Source organism: Etheostoma cragini, chromosome 18 (genome assembly GCF_013103735.1).
Source record: "Etheostoma cragini isolate CJK2018 chromosome 18, CSU_Ecrag_1.0, whole genome shotgun sequence".
NCBI classification, from domain to species: Eukaryota; Metazoa; Chordata; class Actinopteri; order Perciformes; family Percidae; genus Etheostoma; species Etheostoma cragini.
The window spans coordinates 17,105,194-17,122,370 of record NC_048424.1 but is presented as its reverse complement, the minus strand read 5'-3'; the positions used below and the strand labels follow the sequence as shown (position 1 = coordinate 17,122,370).

At 40.9% G+C, this 17,177-nt stretch overlaps 1 protein-coding gene across 1 annotated transcript in view; it reads right to left on the bottom strand.

Moving 5' to 3' along the window:
* The window catches only part of enah (ENAH actin regulator), a 103,514-nt gene that overhangs the window by 81,657 nt on the left and 4,680 nt on the right, over positions 1-17,177 (bottom strand). The window lies entirely within an intron of this gene.

The window sequence follows — 17,177 nt, the reverse complement described above, 5'->3', positions numbered from 1 at the left end:
GTCCTTTTATTTAAGGACTAAATATAAGGAGGTTACTGTTTTGTAATTTTCATTTAAATCACACTGTTCAACCTTTTGAATACCTTTTTCATTTTTTTTTTATTCAGAAACTGCTTTTACATTTCAGTTCATCCTCTCACTGGCGCCCTGTTTACTGGGCATGTTTTCTACTGCTGAATCAAAGACAATTAACCTTAAAGCAAAACAGATTGATCCTGCAGGGCCTCCGTACCTGCTGTGGTTTTTGGTGTGATTGGGGTGAGATGAGATGACACATTGTGTGTGTGTGCAGATACTGTGTAGTCTAGACCCTACAGCTATAACACAAGATACAAGAACTACTGACACTGAGCCCACCACAAAAGACTTTGTGGTGTGGTGACTATCAACTCACATAAAGATGCATGAAACAACAAATGAATGCCATCTTCCTCCTTCACTTAGTCAGCGAATGAGGAGTGGTGACCAGCTGCAGGACAAGACATCAGCTAAGCATACAGCCAACCACATTCTAAACTTTTTAAAAGGAAGTCATAATAAGGAAAAAGATCCGCTGAAAAAGAATTAATAAATTAAATACCAGATCCAACACTGATCAGTGTGTTAGATATCCACTGTACCTCAAGTCAAATGTCATATCTTTCATTGTTTGTGATTCAAAAGAAGTGTTTGCTGCTGTTCATAATCTGTGATCACTGCTTGGACCTTTGGCTGCAAGGTCACAAAGTGTCACACTCATTACATGATCACTAACAGAACATGAATTGGTTTTTTTATAGTATGGGATTAAAGTGAAAAGAATGTTACATAAGGCCTTGGTCGACAAAAAAAGCCCTTTTATAGGCACAATCCTCCATGTTAGGTAGTCGCAGTGAGAATACTGACAATATAAAACAAACCTTTCCTTTTGCACCTTGTACAGTCAGACCCAAGCACTGCCACAGCACAGCGATCTGTACATCCTGCAAAGTGTTGTCCATTCCACTGTCTTTGGTTTGTATAGTGTTTCTGTGTCTCCCTGCTTATGTGTCCAAGCTTTAGCAAATAAATAAGCAGACACGTGTAAGTGTGTCTCTGTGTGTGCTGTTTGTGTTTGGGCAAAGACAACAGGAGCTCAGCCAAAGCATCAGCAGAAGAAACCAAAAGCTCCCCTTCTCTCACATGGCTTTCCCTTGGCTTTGCATTTTCTCAATTACTGAAAATATTTATGGAAGTCAAGCTTACCGCCTCCCTTGCCTCCAGTATCATAAAACCTGGCTATCACTCTTTCCTGCCTATCCTCCCCTCCTGAGACACCAACACACCATTTCTGATGATGGTGCACCTTGGCTGTTAATTCCCTAGACAGGGTTAGGGACAGGCTGTGATGTATAGGAGTCCCATATTGAAATTGCTACTTGGGGGGCACATTTTAAGCAGAACATTTTACATGGTAAAAATAGTCTTGTCAGTGCTCTTTACCAAGTTTCGTATTTCAGTGCTCATGGGTTATGTTCATGCACAGTCTCAGGGCCGGTTCTAGCCCTTTGGTTGCCGTAGGCGGGATTGAGTTTTGCATCCCCCTAGTCTCGCATTGCCAGATTTCAACAGCGCTGTGTCAGCCATAGAGTAGCAATGTACATACAGTACATTGCTACACTATCGCTCATTTTAGCTTCTAGCTTGCACGTAAGTTAGATGACACCAACATTTGGTCTAATCATAACTGGTTTGGCAACCCAAAGGCCAGCGTTTTGTTTCCAGATTTGTGTGCATGAAGACTGATTATGTGGGGGGTGTGAACATTTTGAGCATTAAATACTTAATTTCTTGCATTCTGGGGAATTTATATGCATCTTTTTTTCGTTTGACCTTTTCTTGAAATATCTTTATTCTATCCGAGTCAACACAAATGTAGCCGATTTACTCTTCCTTCTATTTTGCGTCTTTTGTTGAGGAAGTAACCTCCTTAAATGTGTATATGACAATTATTCACCTCAGTGACACATTCATTAATTTTAATGAATTAATAAACCCCTGGACTGTAATATTTCAGATATGGTGAACTCAGTTTTGAAAATGAGTAGAGCAAGATTTCTGCTCATATTCAAAACGTTGTGCACATTCAAAACATGATATTTTGAGAAATATACAGTGATAATGCAATAGGCTATTACAAGAAGAAAGTCACAATATTTCAGAAAATAATCCACCTGCGCCATAGTCTGCTGTGCATTACGTGATTGCTCTGCTGATTCGGTAGATCTCAGACCTCCTGACAGGCTCAGAGCCTCGTTTGAGACGCGGCTGCTGATCATTTATTTTTTCTCTTTTGCAAGAGAGACCTGGCCAAGATAGCAGGACAAATTAGTTACATGTAACAAAAAAAATGTAATTACAAAACTAACACAAAAGAGGCAAAGACAACTCAAGTGGACTTCAATTAAATAAGAATGCCATTAATTAAAACATTTGCACATGTGAATGGACTCATGTTCTATGGTTTTAACATAACCTTTAAATTCATCTAAGGAAATTAGACCTTGTAGTCTGAGTTTTTTCTGTAGGTCACGGTGCAGCAAACATTAAAGCCTTTTTGGGACCACAAACCATAAGTACTCTGTTTAAAAGAAAAAATGGATATGTAACATGGGAGCCTGCCTATAATGCCCTTATATATGAAGATGAGTAAGCCGGCGAATTGCCAGAGTGGGCATATTCACTGTGGAGTAAAGTGTACAGTGATGAGTGAGGGGTCGGCAGAGTAAAGTAAACCTTAAAGCTCCATGGTATCAAAATCCAACAGCTGAAGACACTTTGATGGGGCATTCATATACAACAGATTACCATAATCAACAATAGAGAGAAATGTGGCATCGACTAGCCTCTTTCTGCCTGTAAAGTAAAACAAGTGTTCATGAAAAAAAAAAACTAGCTTCAATTTCAATATTTTTAATAGTTTCTGAATATGAAGCTATAAAGAAAGGTGTTCATCAATTACAAATCCTAAATATTTTTCCGATAAAACTACCTCAATTATTTCACCCTGATCAGTAACACTATTCAGGTCTAACTCATTCTTCGTTGAGTTTGGAGGACCATAACTTTGGTCTTCTCAGCATTAAGCACAAGCTTTAATTGATAAAGCTGCACTTGCACTCGAAAGCCATTTGCAAACATTTATACGTCATCCTAATGGTAGCTGAACACCAATTAATAACAGTACCATCTGCATAAAAATGAAAAAATGCATTTTGGACATTTGGACATTTTCCCCCAGGCGGTTTACATAAATAGTGAATAAAAGGGGCCCCAGAATGAAGCCCTGTGGGACCCCTTTAAAGATTGATACATATTTTGACGTCAGGCCTTCAACTTGCATTGCTTGAGTCTTATCAGCAAGGTAGTTGATAAACCAGCCCACAGGGTGCTGAGATATATACCTATACTGATCAGTCTCTGAACTAGTATACTATGGTCAACAGTGTCAAATGCTTTGGACGGATCATTGAACAGAGACGCAGTGCTTGTTATGATCAAGTGCTTGAACTATATCATAGTATAAGTTAGCATAATTACTTTTATCGCAGCAATGGTAGTGCTGTGTTTATTTTCCTGAAACCAGATCGATGTTTAGATAAAAATGACTGAGTTCACTAATCAAGGATTCCAACACTTTGGACCATGCTGAATGTTCGGAAATGGGTCTGTATTATTAAGCAAGGTTAGGTCTCCTCCTTTCAAAAGTGGTAAAACATAAGTAGACTTCCATACCTTGGGAATTTTTTTTTGGAACCAATGAAAGCTTAGCTTTTCTGATCTACCTGCTTTTGTCCAGGCTACATTTCTCTCGTGAAGCAAATTAGAAATCTCAGATGTAAACCAGGGATTTTCTGCCTCTTAATTCTGAATTTACGAATAGGTGCATGTCTGTAAAGAATATCCAGAAAACTGTTCTGAAAGAAGGTCAGGGCTATTGACAAATCATCAATCAGGGCACTTTTACTCCAGTCAAAATAAAATAAATCATGTAAAAAAACCTGCTCAACAAACTCTCATATTTTGCCTTTCAACAATATGAGGCGCAGAATTGGGCCAGTTAGTGTCTCTAACAGCAGCCATCACACAGTGATCACTCACATCATTAGCAGAAACACATGTTGCAGAGTACTTAAAAGGGGCATTTTTCAGGCTGAACTCAATGAGTGATGATTTCTCTGGACATTTAAGATTTGGCTGAGTAGGAGTGTTAATTAATTAAGTCAAATTTAAATTGTCACACTTGTCTTTAATAATCAGGTTGACAAGTAAACGTTTGGCTGAGGTGATGCCCTAGGATGATCATGTTTAATAAACATGTTTTATCTCGCCTGTCATTCTAATTTTATTATTAATGGGAAGAAGACCTAAGGGCAAAATGGCGCCCCCAACACATTTGACGCCCTAGTCAATTGCCTAGGTTGCCTATAGCAATCGCTGGCCCTGGACAGTATGCCCTAATCCACATCCATAAACATAATCACTAGTGAACTGGTTTTGCAATAATCAAACCAACACTAGCTGACTCAAAATCATACCATGTCTAAAGTAATCATTTGAAATGGCACAATGCACATTACAATTAGGGTGGCTGCTTTATGTTGGGGTATTTGCCATTCTCCAGGCATGACATCAGGTAAAGATATGACAGAAGCTTACCATAGCACACAATGGAAAACAACTGATCAAGACTGGAATAGAATTGGTTGAGGACAGAGGTGCGAGCATCAAATTCCAGAACAAAACTGTTGTTCACCATTCTTCTGAAAGAGCTTGGAGTTGTTTCCCCTTACCCTCCCCATTTCTGTTTTGTAAAGCCCATTTTCCTTTTCAACTGCCTGCATTTACACAGATAAGCTGTAATCTATAGCCTGGCCAAATTATCTAAGTGGTTCTACTCTCACTAGGACTCTAGTGTGCAGGAAACCCATCCAAACATTTAAGGAGTAGTGTGCAGCCATAGTCCCGCACCCAGGGACCAACTCCAAAAGGAAAGCCAGAACCTTCATCAAGGCAGCACTGGAGGAAGCAGTTACCCAGCATGTATGTCTATATGGTGGGGGAACCCCCCTGTAACACTGTAATTTCCCATTGTTTTGGGGATCAATAAATATCTATCTATCTATCTATCTATCTATCTATCATGCTGCACACAGAAGGGCCTCCTACCCCACTGGGGTTCTCTCTGTGGAGCAGCAGTGCTTACCACTGTGCCACCGTGCCGCCCAATAACAAACGTTTAGAGGAATGAATGGGACCCAGTATCAAGTTTATTATATTGAGGCTGGGAAAGTTGTTGAGTGTTGACCGACAGGCAACAGTTTGTATTGTAGTTAATACAAACTAAGTTGGCTAAGTCGCTAAATAAATGTTGATACAGCTTATAAAAACTTGTTGCTCAAAGCTGTCATTTCGATTCACAGATATCCACAAGGAAGGAAACAGTAGAGCTAGTGTTAATATTCAGACAGTGCTGCAAAGCACCATGCACATTTAAGTCTATTTTTGTGTGTGTGTGTGTCTGTGTGTGTGTGTGTGTGTGTGTGTGTGTGTGTGTGTGTGTGTGTGTGTGTGTGTGGTGCTGGGTTCTCAGTAAAGGTTTTGGATTTGATATGAGCTGTGGCTTTAAGCCTTGGTCAGTGTTGGACTTGCATACTGATAATGCCCAACACACACACACACACACACACACACACACACACACACACACACACACACACAGTGTTTGCGGTGTGAAACTAGAGCTCGGAGCCATCTGTTGGTGTGGGCGTGAGAAAGCCGGTAACAGTGAGAGAAACAACGGCAAGGTGGAGCGTGAGAAGAGGAAAAGATGATAGAGGCACATCATGGAGGTGAAGGAAGACAAAGCCACTGTGAAAGCAGAGGAAGAGAGAGATTTTAATGAGGTAAAACTGGAGCAAAAAGGTGCTATGTCAGCGGTTCTCATGAGTGATTTGCACTGGGTAAGAATCTGCATCAGCATGGTGAAGGGATGTCACATGTGGTCATCTCAACATGCTGCACAGGCTGAAGCAATGAAAGATGGAGCTCAACAGCAGAGCTGAACAGATATATCTTCATCAAATGTCTTCTCAATGTGATGGGAATACGATGGGAAAATAGAACAAATCCAGAAACTAAGGAGATGGAAAAAGGCAGAGAATAAAACAAAGAGAGAACAAGAAGCTGCAGGGCGTTTCTCTTTATCTGAGCTGATTAGACCAGACTTGGCACTCTCAGTGCAAGATGTAGGACACACACACACACACACACACACAGTTTTATTAAGACATAAGTCCAGTGTTGTTCTGTTCCTCAGACGCCATTAGAGACCAGCTGTGTGCTCTCCCATCTGGAGCACTCAGGCTCAGTCACAGATCTGTCTTCCACTTTTATTAAACAGCTGGGCATTGTAGCCTGTAACAGTTAGGTAAGAATTTGTTGAGGACTAGTTTCAGCGGCGGATTTACACACACACACACACACACACACACACACACACAGACACACACACAAACACACAAACAAACACACACACACACCTGAAATAATTTGCCAATATAATGATTTGATGATAATCGTCACAAAATGTAAAATCAGCAGTTGTATTAATCTACTTTTTAGTTCTCTTCCTCTTCTACACTTCAGTGAATATCTTACATACTGTATATATCTTACACCTAAGCTTTGTAATATGATGACGAACTGACATTAAATAAACTAAATAAAAAGCTACTTTAACATAATAGGCTGATGCAGACATACAATACTACTCTCTTTATAAAATAAAATAAATAGCTGACATATGCTTTAAATGCAGTGAGGCTCGGGGAACACGTAGTCACTGTGTCTGTGAGTGTGACTAAATGAAAACATTCAGGAGGGAGGTGATCACTAAAACCATGTGCATCCTGTCTGCGAAGACCTCAATCTGAAAGCCCTAACATTGAAATGTATTAATTTAGCTATATTACAGGTAAAAATGATTACAGCTCTTGACTGGGAGAAAATGGAGGGCACAATGTATGACAATGGAGGAAATAACATATATAAAAGAACAAATTGGGAGTTTATGGGGAAATCTGGAAAGCAATTAAGCAATTTATTTAAAAATAAAAAAGGAGGCCTAGAGGAGCTTCAGCGGAAGGAAAATGCAGGAGAAAATGTATTGTACTACACAATAACATTATTATCTTGTGAGCGCAGTGTAGTTTGTGTCCCTTGACCTGTGCTCCCTGCTCACACAGCACACAACATAGAGGAAAAAGTGGACAGGACCGACAGCTGCTGTGGGACAGATGGACAAACAGAGTAGCCACCTGTCCTCTTCAGCCATATTAATAACAAAAAGAAGTCCGCTTTCTTCAAACACACACACAAGCTCTCACACATGCACGCACACACACACACAGGGCATTAGGTTGGCAGAGGCCTCAGACCTTGCCACATACAGTAGGCCTCTTCCAGGTTTTACTGCCAGTGACAGTGTGCCTGAGGTTCCATGTGTGGATAAAGCGGTCACACTGATAACACAGCAACACTGGCAGCATGATGCAGTCGTAGTGGAGCTGAGAACTACAAGACATTTCATTATTACACATTTGTAATCACTGCATTCTGTGGTGTGCTTTATCTGCATAACAGACCGTTGCCATGCATAGCACAGCATTTCCAAGGACACTGTTCTAATCACCCTGAAGGTCATCAAACAATCATCAAACCATTGCATTCGCATAGAGAAGTCTGGTTCATGTATTAGTTGTAACAAAAAGGGGAGCAACATCCTCAATTTCCTCGAATACATTTGATCAGTTGAGTGCAAAGGGTAAATCAGTGTTACTGATCTGGTGAATGCTACATCTTCATTTACAGTCTATTAGCTCTAAATCTTCATATACAGTCTATGATCTCTACATCTTCATATACAGTCTATGATCGCTAGATCTTCATTTACTGTCTATAATCGCCACATCTTCATACACAACACACCTGTCCCGCTGTTATTACAGACACCTGAACCAACCACAAGCACTCACCTGTCCTGCTGTTATTACAGAAACTTGATCTAACCACAGACACTCACCTGTCCTGTTATAACAGACACCTGAATCATCAATCTGGTTTCAAGAAAAAACAAAGCACTACCACTGCTGCTATAAAAGTAATTGATGATAATAAGCAATGTGTCTCTGTTCATTGATCCGTACAAAGCATTTGACACTGTTGACCATAGCATACTAGTTCTGAGACTGATCTGTATCACTGTCTCAGCACGCTGTGGGCTGGTTTATCAACTACCTTGCTGATAGGACTCAAGCAATGGAAGTTGAAGGCCTGACGTCAAAATATGTATCAATCTGTAAAGGGGTCTCCCAGGGCCCCATTCTGGGGCACCTTTTTATCCACTATTTAGATCAATTGCCTGGGGAAAAATGTCCAAAATGTATTTTTCAATTTCTTTACAGATGGCACTGTTTTTTTATTGGTTTGCAGCTACCATTAGGAAGGGGTATGAATGGCTTTCAATAGAGTGCAAGCACAGCTTTATCAATTAAAGCTTGTGCTTAATGCTGATCAGACCAAAGATATGGTCCTTCAAACTCAACGAAAAATAAGTTAGACATGAATAGTGTTACTGATCAGGGTAAACCAACTGAGGTAGTTTTATCTTATACATATTTAGGATATTTAATTGATGAACACCTTTATTTATAGATTCATATTCAGAACCTAGAAAAAAGTTGGAAATGGAATCTAGTTTTTTTCTTTAGGGAAAAAAGTTTTACTTTATCTGCTAGAAAGAGGCTAGTCAATGCCAACTTCCTTTCTCTTGTTGATAAGGGTGATCTGTTGTATATGGATGCCCCATCAAAATATCTTCAGATGTTGGATGTTGGTATCATGGAGCTTTAAGGTTTATTTCAAACTGCCGACCTCTCACTCATCACTGTACACTTTACTCCAGAATGAATATGCCCTCTCTGGCAATTTGCCGGCTTACTCATCTTCATATATAAGGGCAAAATAGGCAGGCTCCCATGTTACATATCCATTTTTTTTTCTTTTAAACAGAGTACTTATGGTTTACGGTCCCAAAATGGTTTTCATGTTTGCTGCACCGTGACCTACAAAAAACACTCAGACTACACGGTCTAATTTCCTTAAATGAGTTTAAATGTTATGTTAAAACATTAGAACATGAGTCTATTCACACATGCAAATGTTTTAATCAATGGCATTTTGGTAAAATAACCACAGACACTCACCTGTCCTACTGTTATTACCGACGTGAACTAACCACAGAAACTCACCTGTCCGGTCATTCATGTTAAAACTGTTAAACTCTTAAGCACATCTTTTCTAAACTGGTTTGTAATATCAGTGTGCTCAGTGCAGAAGAAGCTGGAAAACTGGAACTGACACTGGCTATCAGCACCTTTTGGATTGTGGGAAATGTAAATAACTTAGATCAACTAGTGCACTGCCCGTTACAAAAATGTCTGTTCAGAATGGCCAGGTTGCTTGGACTCCTGTATCTGGGTTCCAGCTTTCTCCACCACCACTGAACTCTGAAATAACTTACAGAAGGCACCCAAAGCACTTAAGATGCAACTGTAGGCCTATATAATGACTTAGTGTGTGGTTGTACTTCAGAGGAAAACATTGTACTACTGTGTTTACCTGACACAGAATGTTGCAGATTTTATTGAAAAAAACATGATGCATTAGATATCCAGCATTATATTACAGTTAAAAGTCTCCACCTTGAAGTACATTGTGCTGATAATTCCTCTCTTTTTACTTTAAGTGAACATTGGAAAGCAGAACTTGTTCTGTGAGGTCAGAGGCGGTATTATCACGTGGCATATGAAAAAGGACTGTTTTTTGTAATTAGTTTTTTTTTTAACTCAATCAGTAACACCTGTTGCGGCATTGTTCAATCACCTACAGAATCAGCGTATTTTTTTTCGTGTAGCACTCCCTGTCACTCCCCAATGCAAGTTGAGTGCAGATTTGAGTTGCGTATGCTCAGATTTACACGTTTAACGGCATAACGTGTCATACCCGATGAAAGTTGAGTCCAGAGCTGCCAACTTTTCCAAAACCTTGGAGTGAGATTTGGGGGGGCCAACCCATATTTTGCCGCTTACAAAGCAATTTCTTCAGCATTATTATCCTTCAGGGTTTAAATTTTGATTTGTTATATGTGGGGGGATGGGGGTTCTCACTAGGGTGGTCTGGGGGTATGCCCCCCCAGGTTTAAAAAAAATTAAACCATTAAATGGCACTTTCTGGAGAGTTTTGTGCAAATAAATTGAGAAATCAAGTCTTATATGATATATGCAAAACTGTAGGGTTAAAAGCCTTTGCATTGTTGTAGTATCAACAGGTATTAGAGCATTTAACATTTACATTATTTACATTATTAACTTCTTATGATATAAGAACTGTAGAAAACTCCCTGCTGGACTGACGAGCTGACGTCACGCCTTGGACTCACGTATTTGCGCGTATGCGCAGTTTCATTGTTCTTTTATTAGTTTGCTGCGGACACGAGCACGGTTGCTCCTGAAGTTGTAAGCTACTGGTGTAAATCATATGTTGTGTTGCCGTGTGCGTTAGTGAGAACGTAAGTGCACAATATTACGCTCATGTTAGTTGATGGAACAACTAAGACCACTGAAATTCTAAAGAATAAGCACCACGGATTTACATGAATTCTAATCCTGTAACCATTGTGCCAAGGCTCAGTAATGTTTGGCCCTCATCCTCAGTGTCCCACTTACTGTGTTTACTTTTTTGGGAAAATAAAAAATATTTGTTCATTTTATGAAACATTGAATGAATTATTTACAGTTACATTTAGAGGTTAGACCGCGACCCGATACCGGATAAGCGGTCGAAGATGGATGGATGGATGGATGGATTTAGAGGTTAGAGAAGCACAATAGTGACCCAAGGGTTTGCAACTTTGTGCACATTCAAATTATAACTCATCCCATTTCTTTTGTCCAAGATTTGGAGAGTTGCAATATAGTCTGCTGTGCATGTTATTTCTCAGCTGATATAGTATCTCATTCAGACCGTCTGGCAGACACAGAGGCACATTTGGTTCTCTGGTCTCTGACAAAGTTTAGAGGCGGCTGTACGTCCTCAGTATCAGAGGCTCTAAGCACGGATGCAACGCGTCACTTTCCACAGCAGAGCGAGTCCACTAAAATGAACTGAAGTTGCTGCACTACCAGCCGCGCTCCTCACCTCTGTTACAGAGAGAGTGCACACGAAGCAACGGACGGGTTTGTAATACTCAGCGCACATACCTGAAGCCGGGGAAATGCACCAGGGATGGATTGCGAAAACAATCTTCTCAGTTTGCGACATTTCAAAACTTCCACAGACAGGGAGCGCTCTTGATCGTCATCGTCTCTGAAAGCACAACTAGTCGATCACGAGTGGCTCAACAGGTAGATCAATGGATAAACTCATATTTCAGAAATTTGACCGACCGGGTTGACACTTTTGAAATTGGGGGGGGTGGCGTGTGAGCGTGTGAAACCAGTCAAATGCGTGTGTCTCACGGCCAATGCGTGAGAGTTGGCAGCCCTGCGAGTCAGACCGGCTGTGGTTGAGTGCAGATGTTATTAGCGCATGCTCAGATTGAAACGCTTTGTGACATAACTGCCATACTGAAATTTGTAAAATCCATGAAATAATAAACATTTCTAACTACAAACAATAACCGAAAAATGGAATCATTTCAAAAACGTTTTAGTTATCAATGATTGATTAATTGCTAACATTAGCTCAAAACGCCATTTAACTGATACCCTCTGTTGTGTTTGATTGCTAGGGTGTAGCAAAGCTAGCAGTCATTTCAAAAACGTTTTAGCCAGAGCCATAGAGAGAGACTTTTTCTATCATTCTGGTTTTAGCTATCTATGATTGATTGATTGCTAAGGTTAGCTTAAAACACCATTCAAGTGACAGCCTTTGTTGTGTTTGATTGCTAACTTGTAGCCAGCTGGAAACCAACTTGGTTAAGTAGATCTATTTTTACTGTATTGACATTACAGAAATCTCTCGTTAGCATCTTATATGCAACTTGTTGCAAAGTGACGCATGTGCAACTCAAATCGGCACTCAACTTACATTGGGGAGCGACACACCCACACTTGGTGGTAGTTTTAGGCAACATGGCGCGGTAAAGAGGGAACCCTTTGTTTCAAATGAACTGAGATCACCTGTGTTCAATGTGAAGGGAAGTGATGGGAAAAAACTGCATATGAACTCTTTCATTGTTTCAAAAGTTTAAAGCCCTTTTGTTGGTCTGTTTGGTGCCAGAGTGACTGATAAACTGTACAGGGCCAGGTCTGGGTCTCTCTCTCTCAGTGCCATTGTGCAGGAAACAAAGATGGAGCATTTTGTCCGGGGCCACTTCATTATGGAGGCCAATTGAGGCCCAACTCGGACAAGGATGACATGTTTCTCCTGTCTGCTCATTAAGATCTAGCAAGGCTACAATTGGCTGAACAAAGAGTTTTGCCGGGACAACCACTTCTGACGACAGAACAATTCGGGTGGTGCTGTTCAGAGGGTGCAGCTCGGCAGATACATACAGTGGTATTTGAACCTGGAACACACTGTGGTCATTTAAAGGGATCATCCACTCAAGTGACATAGATTAAAGTTACTGCTGCTGAAACAAACCAAGAGTTTAATTTTACCTTTGGGCGCAGAATGGAGAAATGCACATTCATGAGTGTCATGGCTCGTGGTGCGGGCAAATCACATGCTGCTTTGTTATTACGTATCTGAAGAAACACTCTCATAGAAGTCATTTATATAAAGAGAAAATATACACACAAACAGAGCTCACAGGTCAGAGGTCAGAGATTAATTAATAATTGTCCTATATAACACGTCAAATATAATCGAGCAATGGAGTAAACTTATGCTTTTAAATCTTTTATTACATTGGTTGGACACAGAGCTACAAATAAAAAGCATCATAAAACAACACAGGCCCTGGAAGAATGAAGGTGCACTCAGAGTTAGCTTCAGAGTTAGCCCACACCGACAAACGGCAGCTTCAAGTTTGATTTGCACTTAGCAGTGGTTGGTATTCAGAAAAGAGGGATGTTGACAGATGGGCTGGGCAATATGACAATATACATCTTTAAAACGATATTAAAATGTCTATGGTACATCATTCTCTATATTGTTTCTATCATACAACCAGCAGCCAATCTGCGTTAAGGCAATATTAAGGTCATTTGGACAATGCTTTAGGTTCTGATGTTGATGTCATCTTTTTGGTCTATTAAAGAGTATACATTATAAAAATGATTATGTAAAATACGCTTGATCAATATATTTGTGCCAATACTGACTCTTTTGGTCATGGCATGATCCACATGCATTTCTTTCCTGGGATCATTATGAACAGCAGAGCCCATCTGTTGTGCTCACATACATGATGGTTGCTATCCTAGAAATCTAGACGCACCGTAGCGTCAGGGTCAGTCTAGCAACTCTCCGTTGGCCTGCGAGCTGAAAAAACAAAATTCTAGTCAGGCCGATCACATCGTGTATAGAGTCGGTGGGCGGGCTTAACATAATAACGCCAGAGCTCCGACGGTTCTGTGTGTATTCCCTGCTACTTGAAAACAAAGAAGATGGCTGCTGCTGGAGAACAGCGGCCTTTCCAATCGGCTTTGGCTACAACTCTGAAAGACTTGGAGTTAAGCTCTGAAGTCATTCAAAAAGGAAAAAAGGAAGATGTGTTTGGAGTTTAAATTTTATTCTATCAATTAGCGTTGCTCTTAGGGCTGAACATAATTGTATTTTAGCATCGACATTGCGATGTGCTCATGTACGATATTCACATCACAGGATGTTGTGATGTTGACACTACAACCTTTTTGCTGCTTGATAGAAAAGGTAACTTTCATCGTTTTCCTTCTACATGATTATTACCGGCCGACCCTTCCCCTTTAAGACAGGTAGCTATGTGGGCAGAGTGTGTATGTGACGCTAGACCGACAGGGTTCGTTATAATGGGAAGTGTGGCTCTCCGTGTGTAGTAAAGTCCCGTATGCAGCAGCTGCCGCTAACACAGTGATGCACATAGTTTTCGATGGTAGTTAGTGAAGCTACAGTAGTCTGTGTTTTAGGTTCGCTGCAAATACAAACTAGATCACCCTATTAGGGCAACATAATCACAATGTCTCCCGGCCATTTCCCCCACAGAAAGCTGCTACGAGCCGGGCTAAAGCTAATATAGTTAGCCTAAAGAAACAAGGGGTACGTCGGTCCCAACTAACATTACGGTTTGGAGCCGCGACACTGGAAACGTAACACTAGTCTACTACAGAAGGCTGTGTCTGATGTAACGCAATTTCCACTGATTTAATTGTTCTTGGATACACAGTTTGTTGTTACAGGTATCATCAATTTATCAAACTAACTAGCTGGCCCCACTAGTCGACCACAACCTGACATTTAGAGGAAGCAACATGCAGTCACTGTAATTCACGTTAGCCTGGGTTGATTATTATATGAATACAATGGTGTCATGCTAGTCAACCAGCATATTTCTATCTAATTTCCCTCCAAAACCACTTTAGAAGAGTAACTTTAGTCACAGCGCTACTTGCTTTGGTGTTTGTTAAGCATTAAAGTTCAACAAAGAAAGGTTCACATTAGGGCTGTAATCTCACAGTCGACTAGTCGATTTATTGGTCAATACGTTCTGGCTCAACCAAAATTCTGATTGGTCGATTTTTTGCCGTGTTATTTTACCAAGTGGAAGCATTGACTGTTACGGTCTATGGGTGGAAAGCACTTATTGCTAATGGGGGTGTTTTCAGATCACCCCCGTTTCACGGGTTACAGTCTGTCTTCAGAACCCATTGTTTCCTCTTTTTTTGGATTAGCCCAACCCACTGGGGAAAGATTGAAGAAAGAACTACAAAGTCTTGTTTTAGTGGTTTGTAGCGGCATTTTACAAAAATAGATAATGTAAAAAGTTGAATGCAAAGTTTGTAAGTAACAGTTTGCATATCGCAGCTCAACTACAAAGATGGCATATCACCTAAAAACGGTAAGCTAACTTTTCTGCGTTAGGTTTCCCTGTCTGTTTGGAGTAGGCTCTATGAACATATCAGAAATGGCATATTTCATAGTCTAATAATCGTTTTATAACTACCGGCGCAACCGACCGCAACTACGGTAGTGTTCCCCAGACACACCCAGACCCCGCTGGATGTTAAGCCTCCATCATCCAAACGTAAAAATAATATCACGGAATGAAAGGTCAACTTTATTGCTCAGGATATGAGGCCCATTGCTGTTATGGAGGTCTGAGGTTATAAGAAGTTGTTAGTATCCAGCATTCAGTGCAAAATAATTAGGTCAAAAACTATTTAATATACTGCAAATAGCCTGCACGGACAAGTACTGAGGGACAGTACACTTAATTAATCTTTTTCTGCCCCACCGCGCCTCCCCCCCACAGTCGGTTTTTAGTCAAAATGTCAGGACTTTATTCGACCAAGCTTTCCTTTGGTTGATTACAGCCCTAGTTCATATAAGAAAAGATGTTTTTTCATTTTTACCTTCTATGTAAATGCACTCCCCTACAAAATCACCGCAGTAGTTGAGACTGATTTATTATTTACAAATAGAGCTATTTTTGTAATGTGCTAAATGTATATGTGCTGTATTTATATAGCGCTTTTCCAGTCTTAACAACTGCTCAAAGCGCTTTTACATCTACAGGAAACATTCACCACACACATTCATACACTGTGGCCGGGCTGCCGTACAAGGTGCCACCTGCTCATCAGATAAACATTCACACACATTCACACTCCTATGCGCAGCACTGGGGGCAACTCGGGGTTCAGTGTCTTGCCCAAGGGCACTTCGACAATGACTGCAGGGGTGGGGATAGAACCACCAACCTTCCGATTGGCAGGCAACCGCTCTACCACTGAGCCACAGCCGCCCCCTATGTCATCTTTTAAAAATTACTTTTTCTTTTTTCATATTGCGTATTATCATTGCAGGGAAAAAAATATTGTGCAGGCCTAGTTGCTCTGGTTGGTTGAAGCGCTATCCTATTTTGTGCAGAGGGAATTTGAAAGACAACAATTTATCCTGCCCCTCGGATTGAGCCATGATAATGGTGAGTTCCCAGACCCAACATCTGGATGTGGGTCGGACCTGTCAGGCTAGATGGTTGTAGTTTACGGTTTTCAAATCTGGAAGACAGAGAGTAGGCTCAGGATTGGATTCTCTATCAGAATAGTTACTGGAACAGAAAGAGTTGGCTCGATGCATCACTACTCCTAATGCTGAGCAGGTAAGGATCTGGCATCATGTCTCTCTGCAAGGGCACAAGTGTTTATCTGCCAACTGGCCCAAACAGACGACACCCTAACCCAGCTGGCACATCCAGATGGGAAACAAACAGGTCTGTAATATCCTGCGTTTCCAACACACACACACACACACAAATCACTGGGTCAGCTGGGAGTGTGATTAAAGCGCGTAACGCTCATTGCTGCTTGAGGCTCAGAGTCATGTCTTTCAGTGACTCTGCGGTAATTCTGAGACGCACTGTGATTGCTCTGCTCTTTGTGTTGACTTTACCTCTGCTAACAGTTAGTCAGCGGACAGGACACTGAGACGTGATTGCTGAAAGGATGGAAGTATAAGAAAAAGAGCTGGCCTGTGAGGAGCAGCAGAAGGTGAAATGAGAGAGCGATTAGGGAGGCATTGGTGGAAAGGAGAGAGGCTGCAGAGGGAAGAGATAAGGCGTGCAAAGAGCAGATACTGGCGGGAAGCCAGTTGATCCCGAGAGAAGAGCAACAACACTGTCTTTAACCACTCAAGAATGATTCAAGAATATAGTCTCTGGCATCAATTTAAAATCATATCAATCACCTGGTCTAAAGGGTACTTTGGATCAGTGTGCACACATGGGGACAATACCACAGAAAAGATAGAGATACACTCTATTCAAATGAGCAGTCAGTTTTCTGTGTCCACTGAGCTTTTTTACCAGTGTGTGTGCGTGTGTTTATATATACACTCACCGGCCACTTTATTAGGTACCCCATGCTAGTAACGGGTTGGACCCCCTTTTGCCTTCA